This window comes from Natrix helvetica (genome assembly GCF_964273705.1).
Source record: "Natrix helvetica genome assembly, chromosome: 2".
Classification (NCBI taxonomy): Eukaryota; Metazoa; Chordata; class Lepidosauria; order Squamata; family Natricidae; genus Natrix; species Natrix helvetica.
In genome coordinates, this window is record NC_138552.1 from 77,282,024 (window position 1) to 77,295,624 (window position 13,601).

At 37.2% G+C, this 13,601-nt stretch overlaps 1 long non-coding RNA gene across 3 annotated transcripts in view; it reads left to right on the plus strand.

Annotated features, from left to right (window-relative positions):
• LOC309387491 overlaps window positions 1-13,601 on the plus strand; it is a 99,276-nt gene that overhangs the window by 13,094 nt on the left and 72,581 nt on the right. The window contains exon 3 of one of the 3 annotated variants that reach the window (XR_014174592.1): window positions 11,555-11,691. The exons of the other annotated variants lie outside the window; for them this stretch is intronic. This is a non-coding gene — a long non-coding RNA (uncharacterized lncRNA). Of the gene's footprint in view, window positions 1-11,554; window positions 11,692-13,601 lie in introns of those variants that run through there. 3 annotated transcript variants of the gene reach the window in all.

Here is a 13,601-nt window from a genome sequence, read left to right on the forward strand (position 1 = left end):
GTTGCCTTTAATCTTGTAACTATTTTTTTTCTGGGTTCCTTGCAACATCTCTCTTTCTACAAAATTTAATTGTAGTTGCTTGATGCTACTTTAATAAAATTGTGACAATAGTAATTCATGTTCTGAATCTCTGGAAAAGAAGGAATTTATACAGTACCATGGCCACTTTGTGGACTTGTTTATCTGGTAAAAAGGCAAAAGTAAAGATCCTATAAAGCAGACATAAAACTTTCGTGCAACATCAGAAGAAAGAAACAGGAGCACTAAAATCTGAATCTAACAAGCTGCTTGGATGCAGGATGGAAAGTAAAACAGCAGCTGGTGTCAAGCTTATCGCTGTGAAGACATAACGCTCACCCACATTGGAAACGGAAAAAATGGTCCACTGGACCTTTAACGCGAAGAAAAATTGTTCAGTAATTTTACAACATAAAGCCCTGTACAAGTCTATGGCCTCCAGCACTATTCCTGCAGTCTTTTTACAAGTACTGGGTACTGACTGTGAAGAGAGCAACACTGCTTGTTAAAATAAAAGGGTTATCCTAGTTTATCGGTTTGTGGTTCCTGAACATCTCTTACTGATCTGATCTTTATAAAATTGGTTGTTACCAATAATCCTAACTGTATACATTTCAGTGGAATAACTGGATGTCATATTTTTTTAAAAGCCACCTCACTCACAAAAGAACCCTGCGTGGTGTACAATCAAGTATTAAAATATAAAAACAACACACACATGTTAAAAAAAATTAAAAGAGGCAAAGGTACTTAAAACACTGGTAAAAATTAAATTGAAAGGCGAAGGGAGGGCTCCCACGGTGCCAGCCCAGCCGGACCCATAGTTGTTTATTTATTTTATTTAGTTTGTCAAACATGTATGAGATAACAGGTGTAAGTATAAACATGGACATGGACACAGGAAATGGGTACGAATAAATAGGGACAGTAGGACAAGGACTGTAGGCCCACTGGTGCGTTTACAGACCTCTTAGGAAAGGGGTGAGGACCATGCTAGACAGTTTAAGGTTAACGTTATGGAGGTTTGAGGATGTAACAACAGAGTCAGGTAGTGCATTCCAGGCATTGACCACTGTGCTGCTGAAGTCATATTTTCTGCAATCGAGTTTGGAGCAGTTTACCTTGAGTTTGTATCCATTGTTTGCCCGTGTATTATTGCGGTTGAAGCTGAAGTAGTCATTGACAAGTAGGACGTTGTAGCAGACCATTTTGTGTACTACTCTTAAGTCAGACCTTAGTCGGGGTAGTTCTAGGTTGTCCAATCCCAACATTTCAAGCCTGGTGGCATAAGGTATTCTATTGTGAGCCAAAGAGTGGAGTACTGTTCTCGTGAAATACCACTGGGCTTGCTCAATTGTATTAATTGTTGCATAATAGTTGCATAATAGTTGCATGCTCTTCAGGGCTCCCCACACAGGGCAGTAGAGCCATGTTTTCACTTTGCTTAATGATCATTTGTTCAGCAATCTTTGGTACTTTTGACAGTAATGAACATATAGTAGTTCTAACTGTTCCCAAAGTTCTGATTGTTGCAGTAGCCCCATAGATACATGATCAGCAATTGGCAGCCAGCCTTTAGTTACAACCTCATCTGCCTATCTCTCACCCATCTCTCCCCATTTGTTTCCTTGCACTTTGCTCATACCTAACCCTACTAAACCCTGCCCTTGTTGTCTTCTTCTGTTGGGGAGAGGAGGGAGCTCTACAAAGGGAGTTTGTTAGGCCTGGGCAGACTAAAGGCTGTGGGATAGAGTCCATGATTCATGCAAGGCAAGAGAAGCATTAGGTCCTTGCCTAATGACCCTAACTGGGACTACCAGAAATTTTACCTTAGTATAATGTTTTGCTTAACAACTGCTTCACTTAGCAACATAAATTATGATTGCTGTTAGGGTCATTAAGCAAGGATTACCTGCAGCTGAAATCTCTCCAGTTTAATAAAGCAATAATTAAAACCACATCACACACCCTATACAAAAATCTCAATTGCACCCAAGCCAGTGAAGAATTTTGTGATTTGTTGCAGCAACCTTTTATAGCCAAATATTTAACTGTTGAATAATGCAAGGCAGTCTGTTTAGTGATATTTTAGTATATGACTTTAAAGTATTGCATAAGTGCTTCCCCCCCCTTTTTTTAAAGTACCTGAATTGAAACAAATTACTTCTCTATCATACTAAATTCAGAATTGCTGATAAAATATAAGGGGACATTTTTGTAAGCCAGATACTGGTGATATATTTAAAAAACAAATTCTTATTTATTCATAAAAAGCATCCAATCTCAGACAGAAATATACTTCCATTCAAAATTTTAAAAACCTGAAATAATTGCAGGGTTTTTCTTCTTAAAAAAACATTAAAAACTTCCCCCTTAACTCTTCCTGATTTGTGTGCAGCAATTTAATTCTTAAAGGGAAATAATTTTGACTGACTAATACATTTATTTCTAACACATGCTGAATGTACTATAGAGTTCTTAAAAAAGCATACATTTCTGATTTTTGAATATTATTTTAACTTCTGAATATTACTAGAATTTCATGTGGATCCTGAGATATAACGGGCACCAATATGTACAAATAATTATACAGTTTGATACAGGTTTCATTTATTTCACTAACAAAATTATCTAACATGCAGTTTATCTGCATAAAGTAGCAATTATCCCTATAATTGAATCAATTTAATTAAAGTAATAATTAGGGCCAGTTCTGTAGAATTTTATAAACAACTAGGCTAATTTGGACAAGCTGTTCCCTATACAAATTAAATAAATTTTGGTTCCTTTCATCATATTCTTCATCACATAAATTCTAATAGGCAATTCAAAATAAATTTCCGAGGCCTTCCATAAAAAATAAATTGTTACTCATCAATCAGAAAATCCTTATAAAGCTATAAGTTATAAAAGTTCTGAGACTTTCATGATCCAGAGTCAGAAACATAATCCTGAAATTAAGAACACTGGGCAAAACAATGGATCTTCTTAAAAATAGCCATCCCATCACTATTGCTTCAATAGCAATAACACTTAGACCAGTGGTTCTCAACCTGTGGGTCGGGACCCCTTTGGGGGTCGAATGACCCTTTCACGGGGGTCACCTAAGACCATTGGAAAACACATATTTTTGAAAAAATATGGAAAACATAAAATAATTTTATGGTTGGGGGTCACCACAACATGAGGAACTGTATTAAAGGGTTGCGGCATTAGGAAGGTTGAGACCCACTCATTTAGACTTATATACCGCTTCAAAGTGCTTTACAGCTCTAAGTGGCTTACAGAATCATCATATTGCCCCCAACAATCTGGGTTTTACCAATCTCAGAAAGATGGAAGGCTGAATCAACCTTGAACTGGTCAGAATTGAACACCTGGCAGTCAGAAGCTAATTCGCCTGTAATACTGCATTCTAACCACTGTGCCATCATGGTTCTTCAGTCTCTTAAGTTCTCCAGAAATTCATGAAGAAGCCCAGGACCACGTCAAGAAAGTTAAGGCCTCTGTTGTCTTGGCTTAAATACCATGGGTAAAATGATATTCAAAGGAAAGTAACAAGAAGGAAGCCATCAGCCACTAAGAAAAATATTGATGTTCATCTCGAGTTTGCAAGAAACCACTTTGATGACCTTTCTAACTGGAAGAATATTCTATGGGGAGATGAGTCAAAAGTGGAAATTTTCAGTGTAATGTAAGCATCATTTTATCTGATGGAAATAAAACTCTACATACTTTAATAAAAAATAGATTTTTTTGTCCCTGTCCTACTGTCCCCACTTATTTGTATCCATTTCCTGTATTCATAATCATGTTTATACTTATATATGTTATCTTATACATGCTTGACAAAATAAATATAATTAAAATTAATTAAATTAAAATATCATAGCATTGTCAAACATGGAAATGGTGATATCATATTTTTGGAGTGTTTGCTGCTCCGGAATCTGGATGACTTGCCAGTTCAATAAAGGAAACATGAATTGTGCTTTGACTAGAGAATTCTATAAGACGGTATCATGGCTCATGAATATCAAGAAAATCTAACAAAACAAAGAACATTTTTAGTCATCTTTAAGTCAGAGTCCACTGTAAATCACATAAAAGTATTGTGGCAGAACTTGAAATGAACAGTTCGTGCAAGAGCACTCTCAAATGTTGTTAGTGTAAAGTTCTGACATAATTTAGGAGCAAAGATATGGGGAAAAAATCCAGAAAATCTGGAAGAAGGTGAATCCTTCCCCCCCCCCCACAGAACTCTACATGATGGATTGCATTCAATTTGTGCATCAGAATAACTTCTTCTCAAATTTGTATTGCGTAATTATGCAACAAATGTTAACACATATCTATAGTGACACATATTATTATTACTTGAAGCTACTTTTGAAACTTTTTAGAGACACTGAGCCAGAACCAATAGGAATACTGTCAGCAGGATTGCAGGCTGGAACATGTTACAATAGCTGCCCTAGTTACTGATGGTGCTAGCTAAATAAGGCAAATAAATCAATGAAGGCCCAGATCAAGACTATTTTAGAACTCTTATTTTTCTGTTTTGGCCTCTGAGATCTGATAGAGAGGACATTCTGGTGGAAGCACAACTGGGGAGAAGAGACAAAAGTGACTATTCCATGCTATAGGTCTCCCTACTTTGTGAGACAGGTTGATACTCTCCCTGATGCTATTATGTCATCTGGCAAGAACTTTCTGTTGATTAATATTTGTTAATGATATTAATTTTCCCCATCAATGTCATTCAACTATGTTTACCTGCTATATCTCCCTGCTTCTCTAAGCTAGTCTACTGCTGGTAATAGTTTTTTTCTTTCTCTTTAGTTTTTGTTCTTCAGTTGATTTTAAGTCTACACTAATTTTTCAGGCTCTTATTTATATAAATGCACAAGGCACTTGGGAAGTGCAATATTTGTTCCTCTTTAGCAATGTGTAACTTATTCTATGATGCTTTTGAATTGTGGTGCTGGAGAAAACTCTTGAGAGTCCCTTGATTCTCAAGGAGATCAATTAAGTCAGTCCTAAAAGATATCAACCCTGACTATTTTTTAGAAGACAGTCCAAAGACAACTTTAAGGTACTGAAGCCGAAGCTCAAATATTTTGGCTACCCACTGAGAAGAGAGGACTTGTTGGAAAAGACCCTGATGTTGAGAAAGATTAAAGGCAAAAGGAAAAGAGGCAACAGAGGATGAGATGCTTAGAAAGTCTCTGATGTAATGAAGATTAATTTGGGAGATGGTAGAAAACAGGGGAATCTGTTGTACTAAGGTCCATGGGATAGTGAAGAGTCATAGAATGATTTAACAATTGAACAACAACTTTTTATAAGAAAAATATAGTGGTGAAGTACAAGTTTGTTACTGCTGATTTCATGAAGCGCAAGAGGTCTGAGTGTCTCCCTATAAGAACAGAGAAAGATCTGAGTCACCCATTGTTCTCTGTCCCTCTTGAGTAGAAGAATTTTCATTATAAACCTTTGCAATTTTAAGCTTCACCCAATAGCTTTTATGGCTCACATCCCATTAGCATTATTTTAAAACAAGGAAAATTATAGACTGAGATTGTTTACAGACACCTGTATTGATATACACTAGTTAGCTTGGGGACGTATCATCAGGGAGATATATATCCAAATGAATTGCCAATAGATCTTGTGTCCTTAAGAATAAATCATAGCCCTTCCATTTGACAGTGAATCTGTCATCCTCAAGTGCCATCTTTTATGCTTGTGAGCCCTGTTAACTTTGCCTAATTAAAACAGCTGGAGATGTCTGTATACCGGTGAGCTGTCGTCTTTTGCTTGAAAAGAAATGAAAGATTCTGAGAACACAAATATGATGCAGTGAAGTGAAATGAGATCAGATCTTATTGATAGATTTTTAACAACTAGAGTCTGCTTATCGGTTTTAAAGAGTTACGGCCTTTCCATACTGCTAAATTCAGTGAAGCATTCAGTTAGTTGAAAAATCTTACTCATGATGCTTCTGACCAACCTGAGAAATGTTAATTTAAGGGCAAATTGCATACTATACGCTCATTTCTAAAACTGAATTGGTCACTTTTGATTTAAACACAAAACAGTAAAGGATCTTAAATTTGTTTCAGACACCTATATAGAATATAGCCCTATACACCAATTTCCTGTTTCAAATTTCCATTCCATTTCTAATAGCCTCTGAAGATGATATTTACAACAAAGAATCAAGGGACAGGAATTCCAACAGAGAACTGATATTCTTTTGGGCAGCAGGTTCTGCATCTAATCCATAGGTGAAGGTGCTTCAAAAAAGAAATGGATGGTTCTAGAACTCTTCCGGGGGGTGTGTGTTCCAGAACTGGTTGGTACCAGTTTGCTGTGCACACCCGTTGCTCGCACATGTGCAGTTGACTGTCAATTGTTCTGTGCATGCACAGAAACATGCTAGCAACGGCAGAAGAGATCAGGGAACCAGTTTGGGGATGTGGCCAGCCTGGGTCACTGCTGCTTCAGCAACCCAGGCCAAATCATGACTACCGGTTTGGCCAAGCCGGGCCGAACTGGGAGCAATCCACCTCTGACCCTTTGTTAAGAAAATATGCCTCTCTGATGTCACTCAATATAACTATTTATTTACATTAAATTTATATTCTGCCCATCTCAGTATCCAAAGGGAGTCTGGGTGGCTTAAAATGCAGTAGAAATGTCACCGTGAAAGACTGAAATTGGTGAATGTCGACATTCACCGGTGAATGTTGGTGAATGTCGACATTCACCGGTGAATGTCGACACATACCAATTTCGGTCTTTCACAGTGACATATATATAACGAGTCAGTGTAACGCTTTACTTTTGCTTTTCAATTCGCGGTCCTGGAAACTACTCGTTCTAACCGCGCAGGATCGCAGTTTTTTTTAAAAAAGTCCGTGAATAGAAGACGCTTAAAAGGAAGCGAGGAGCCGAGGTATTAGGGTAAGGGTATTAGGGTAAGGGTGTCGAGAGGATAAGGGTATTTAGCAAATATTTCACACATACACCAAGCGACTATGTGAATGTCGACATTCACCAGATTTCAGAATTTCACAGTAACAGAAACACAAATATAAAAGGAACTAAAATTAACGGTTGTCTAGTGTGTTCACAGAATAAAAACTGCAATACTAGATGCAAAATGCAAGTAAAATAAGCAGATTAAACCATTGCTTACCGCAAATTATTGCTTTGCCGTTGCTTTAATTCATATTCAAACCTCTGATTTTGTTACTTCAGTTTATAAATCCACTATTTTATTCTTTAGAAATATAATAGGTTATGTTATTACATTTGCATTATCTAACACTTAAAATTTTGCTTATCAACGGCTGTAAGAAACTGAAGTTGAATTGAATTGAATATTTAAATGTTTCAAAAGAAATACATTAAAACAGCAAGATGGGTGAATATATATCTCATTTCTCTTTTCTGCACCCATTATAATTGATATTTTTCTTTAAGAAATCATATTTTTACAAACATTATTGTAATGTTGCAATTTGTCCACAAAACCGCCAGATAAAACTGCCAATTCCATTTAGTTTGGGCTCTCTTTTCCCCGTTCTATTTTTTTTTGACCTGGGGAACATTTGCTTGTTTTATAACCCACAATTAACACCCAATGAGTGATGAGTAATGTTTTTACAAAAGATGTATTGAAATGAATATGTCCATGGTTTCAATTCTTTGAAATGTGTTGATGTTTGCAGACGTCTTGGTCCCCTTAAGATAGCCTTGCTCAGTCTCCAGCCTATGACAGCAAGTCTTCATTGACAGAGACAAGACAGGGTGATGCTTTTAACATAATACTGCAGAGAAGGAGAGCTAAGCCATTGTTTTGTATAATAAAATATATCCAGCCATTCTCCTAATTTCATCAGCTTATACAAGTCAACACAGACATTAATGAAGAAAGGTTTCCAATTAGCCACAGTCTGAGACTCATCCAGCTTTTCAGTAACCTTCAACTGTCAGCGATAAAAAGGACAGTTCAATATGATGTGGATCATTCATTCCAAATCGCCACAACTTATTTATGACAAACACAACTAGTGGACCACACAGAATTCACTGGATTGCTTGCATTAAGTGGGTACTTTGGCTTGAGAACTCCTCTGCTAATGATCTTTGTTTTTCCACACTGAAAGCAGAGTGTGCTATTGTATCATTCAATTGAATGGAAGCTAACTCTGATCAGACCTGCACAAAGAGGGACCATGAAACAACACAGTAAATATTGCATAGTCCTATTCAGTGTTGCATCTCTAGGATGCTCAATTCCAGACAGTTTTCAGTGGACTGGACTGTTTCTATTTCTGCAAATCCTGTTATTCTTCTGAGCATTCCTGTATCATTTACTAGCTTTCCAGTTGTAGCTATTTATTCAGCAAGCTCAGCACTTGAACTCACTATGCATATACAAGAAAACCTATAAGTAACAAAAATTAATAGCATTGGTCAAGGGATTCTCTCTCTTTTCTCTCTCTCTACTTTCACATTTTTATTAAACAATATATTACTTACTACTTATAGAACGGAAGAAAGTTTAATTCTTCATGTGCCTAGAATGCTCAGAAATAAATCTTGTTCATTGTAATGGGATTTCCTGCCAAATTACAGTTGACTTCCATCTTATGTGTTCTTACAAAAGCGTAATTAATTAGAACGGATTTGCATAAGGTGAATTGATTTCAATGGTATACATAAATATTTGTACCAGTTTAAACCACTTTGCAATACAAATTCCTCTATTTCTGGCATGTATAGCATACCTGTCATCAAGTGAGATTTATGCCATTACATTAGCCAGTACTACCAGGTGCAGTGGTGAACTTCAATTTTTTTTACTACTGGTTCTGTGGGCGTGGCTTGGTGGGTGTGATAGGGGAAGGATACTGCAAAATCTCCATTCCCACACCACTCCAGGGGAAGAATATTGCAAAACGGAGCCCAGGAGGGCCATGCAATACAAAATGTATTATTTTTTTATATATTGTAACTTCTTGTCCTCATGGTGTACAGTAAATGGATACATACAAATGTATGTGTGACTGAAGATTTCAGCCTTCCCCCTCCCCTTTTAGGAAAGGTACTTCAATCTCACAAGAGATAAAAAAAACCAAATTTTATTTTTTTTAAAAGACATAAAATATATGAACTTCTATTTACTTTTTAGAAATAAATATGCAAAAAAATCATGCAATATTCTAAGTTAGCCACTAAAGCTCACAAATAGTAAGCTTGGACAGGATCTTAGAGAAGAGACTACAGTTAGATTGTATTTCAAATCACAAGAAGTTGACTGACAAACTTTTTAAAATTTCTTGAACAGGGCCTGAGCGAAGAATAAACTATTTTTTTAAAAAACCAAGATAGTATAACATTTAAAAAAGAAACCAACATTATTAGTAACAGTGTGGATTGCTTGAAAGCATTTTCAGCATTGGAGATAATTTAAAATACAGCTTTAAAATTATGTTGTTTCAAGAGTGAAAAAATATGGGACAATTCAACTGTATTTAAAATCATTTTGATAATTGGACATTTAAATTATTTCAGCTCTATGATAAAATGGGCACAAAATTTTGAAGAACCAATAATGATGGAAACATGGGAAGAGATTTGGGTAAGAAATGTAAAATTTACACAAGCTCAGAACTTGAGAGAGAATTTCTACAAGATGTTGTACAGATGGCATTTAGATCCAAAAAGGCTAGCCTGTATGTATCCGAACCTACAATCTAAATGTTGGAGATGTGACTGTGCTGGTGCCACATACTACCATATTTGGTGAACTTGTAAAAAAGTTAAAGCATTTTGGATAAAAATATGGTGGGTTATTCAAAATATTTTGAAAAAGAGGATAAAGTTCACACCCCAGTTGTTTTTGTTAGGCATAGTTTCAGACTGTACTGTCATAGACACTAATCTGATCTTGAACCTAACGACGGCAGCAAGATTGTTGGTGGCGCAATACTGGAAGAAGGAAGAGTTGCCTACTATCCAAGAATGGACATTAAAAGTAGTAAACTTAGCAGAGATGGCCAAAATTTCAGCGTATTTGAAGGATCATTCGGATGAGAAGTACAAGCTGGACTGGAGAAGATGGACTGACTATATTCAAAACAAATACCGGACTAAAAAATTTCAGTTAGTTTATGAATGAAGGCATAAAGAACGTTACAATTTATTCAAAGTTAGTTTAATAAAGGGGGAGTTAAAGCACAAGAATAGTAACATGTTAAAATTAGTTAGCTTATGTTAGCGTATGGTTGTTAAATGTTTATACCCTATATTTTGCTCTGGGAGGTCGGGGGGAGGGAGGGGGATGAGGGGAGGGTAAGGGGGGTGATAATTGTAAAATTTATTAAAAATTTTAATTAAAAAAAAGAAAAAAATATTTCAGCTCAAAAGTGATAAAAGTATGATATTGACCTTTTCAGTGTTAGTGAAGAGGAATTAAACTTATGTAGACCTTAAAGGTCTAGACTGAAAGATCAAAATTATGTGGGCTTAAGGGAGTTGCTTTTTGTGAGCTTGTTAATGATGTGAGATATAAACCTACATGGTGTATGCCAGGGATGTCAAATTCAAGGCCTTGCTGACAGCCCTGGGCCCTGCAAACAGCAAAGGACTGGCCCACGGTGCCTCTGCCGGTGAAATTGATGGGCTGCAAGTTCCGTTTTCTCTGGCAGAGAGCTGCAGGAGGCCATCAGGAGCCCGTTTTCTCTGGCAGAGTGCTCGGGCCACCACGGGCGTCCCTGACATGAATGACAAGCTGGCTACACTCACCCTGGCCATGCCCACTCTACAACCCCCCAAAGTCAAACACAACCCTGATGTGGCCCTCAATGAAATCAAGTTTGACACCCCTGGTTTATACCATAAAAATGCATGTGGAGTTTTTAAGAACATTCCAGCAACAAGGGACTGGGAGGACTCGTTTTACCAGCATATACATCTCGGTTCAAAGTCCAGTCAATGAATGGCAATTTAAGGATACACACATCTCTCTTTGCTGCAGTAGTAATCATTTAGATTTTTTTCAGCCTACTAATTGTACCTTTAGACGAGGTTCATTGCTGCAAGAGTAAAGATATATATGTACAATAGATGCAGAGATGGGAAATCATTCAGCATTATTTGGCGTAGGAGCCTAATAGGTCTATCCATGGTTATAAAAAGACCACTAAAATTCAATATTGTAGCAAATCTATCACTTCATTTCCTGATCTCTCACCTGCCAGTGAAAAATATATATACTTTTTGTCTATCTTAAACTTTTGCAAGTTCTTTAAACTACCTTTTGGAAATTTTGATATAGAATCATAATATCGAAAAAGGGTGATTCAGGCCAAGCTTGTCAAAGAGACTGGATGAATAATTGACAGCAAAAAAAATGGAAAGCTTAGTGACAGCATTTAAGTTAAAGGGACCAATTGAGGTAGATAGAGGATTCAGAGACTGTGGAGTATAACTAATTGTTGTATTCCTTTTTCACTTATAGAACAATTTAACTTTTAAGCACTTGTGCTATGGTCCAGCTCAGGGGTGTCAAACTCAAGGCCCACGGGTTGGATTCGGCCCGTGATGTATTTGGATCTGACCTGCAGGGCCATCCTGGAAAATATATGGGGCCAGTCCACATCTCTTCGGTCCAGTCTACCTGCATCACTTCAGCCCGGTCTACCCACATCACTTCAACCCGGTCTACCCAATGTGAGGAGGAAACATCAGAGGTGGGGTCCTACCTCTGGACCTACTCAGCCCCCCACACCCCCGAACCAGTTATATCGGTGCCATAGGTGGCGCCATCTTCTTTTTTGCTTCTGCACATGTGTAGAAGCAATTTTTTCACTACTGCGGATGCACGTGTAGTGGGCATCAAGCGTGTGTGTGCCCGAAGCACATCCCTGGGCAAACCAGCAGTAAAAGAATCTGGAACCCACTCCTGGGAAACATGCTAGCAGTTTGCAGAGTGGCGTCAAGCTGGCCATGCCCCTGCACTTGGCCACCCCCCCTCCCACACACGCTGAGGAGAACCACCCTGATGTGAAATTGAGTTTGACACCCCTGGTCTAGCTATACTTTGTTGTCATGCCACTGGGTTAGTTTGGTAACTTTACACACATTTTAGATTTCTAGAAGCCTTAGCCTTGGAGGAAATTGCTAGATACATGTTGTCAGGCCTGTAGTTATGTTCCTTTTAGGATCTTTGGCCTGCCACACTTTTTATTAATTTCTTATGCTGTTTCATTAGTGTAGTAGTTGGGAGGGGGGAATAGAAAGGAGTAGGATTGTGGAATGTATTGTTATGGTTCTTCTTAGAAGCTCAAGGTCGTCTTTTGTCTCTGTACCTCGACACCTGACCAGAAGCAGAGGGGTGTACATGCCAGTGTGGAAGATGAAGATTGGATGGGGTGTGAGGATAGATAATGAACTTTCAACTGGGTGAACCCACAGGATGTACATTAGAGTTGAAATTTCACAGCACAATGCCAACATGTCTGTCTTATTAAATTGGAGTTTTAAGGATAACTTTGCTTTGGACAATGATTTAATTCTGCATGATATTTGGAACGCTGACACATGTCAGTTTTCCTATGCTTGGAAACAATGGAAGAAAGGTTGGATGGCCTTGACCTGGGCAGAATTTCCTCCAGGTGTCCTTTCCTGATTTGACTGAAGCATGGGAAACTTAGGGGGCTGTTGAGTTGTTGTACATGAAAAAGAGGACACTCATATATACTTCCTGGCCTCATTGTAACCAAAATGCAACACTTCCTACCATGAAGACTTCATCAAGATTTTCTTCCTTGACAAAATTCAAAAGCAATTTGTTTCCATCAAAGTGAAGATTGGTTCAGAAAACCACAGAACAAATTTTAAGAACAGCTCTACTTAAGATGTTGCATTTATATTCTGTTACAGAACTGAAAATGGTGCAGCTACTTAACTACCTTGTACCAGAATTTCATGCTTTCTTTATTTCTATAAACTAAATTAGAAAAAAAAATGTCTTTTTTTTCTAAAGGCAATAATTGCTTGTTTACTAGGAATATAAAGTAATGTTTTATTAGATTATTACTTGAATTAAATATAAGAAAGAGATAAATTGATAGACAGATAATTGGATGGCTTCATGTTTTTAAAAGTTAGTGAAAAAGACTGTCTTGTGATTTGCTGATGAACCACATCTATGTGCTCAGAAGTAACTGAATTAACCTAGTGTGACTAAAAATCTATTGAACAATTTATGTTGTATTGGAAAGCAGCTAATCACAAAATGGCAAGTGGAGGGGTGAAGGTGGGAAGCATAGGCAACATTAGATATTGTATCTGTGATGAATACTTGGGAGACATTGCCCAGGAAAATTACTGTCATGATACTAGCAAAATCTATAGGGAACAGTCTGTTTAGAAGACAGCAGTCACAGTGAAATAAGAAACAACTAATGTTTTTAATATATTAAATTATATTGACAGTCATAAAAAATAACACCCTATAATTTACAGAACAAATTCTACTTCTGACCTGTATATAAGTTCATTGG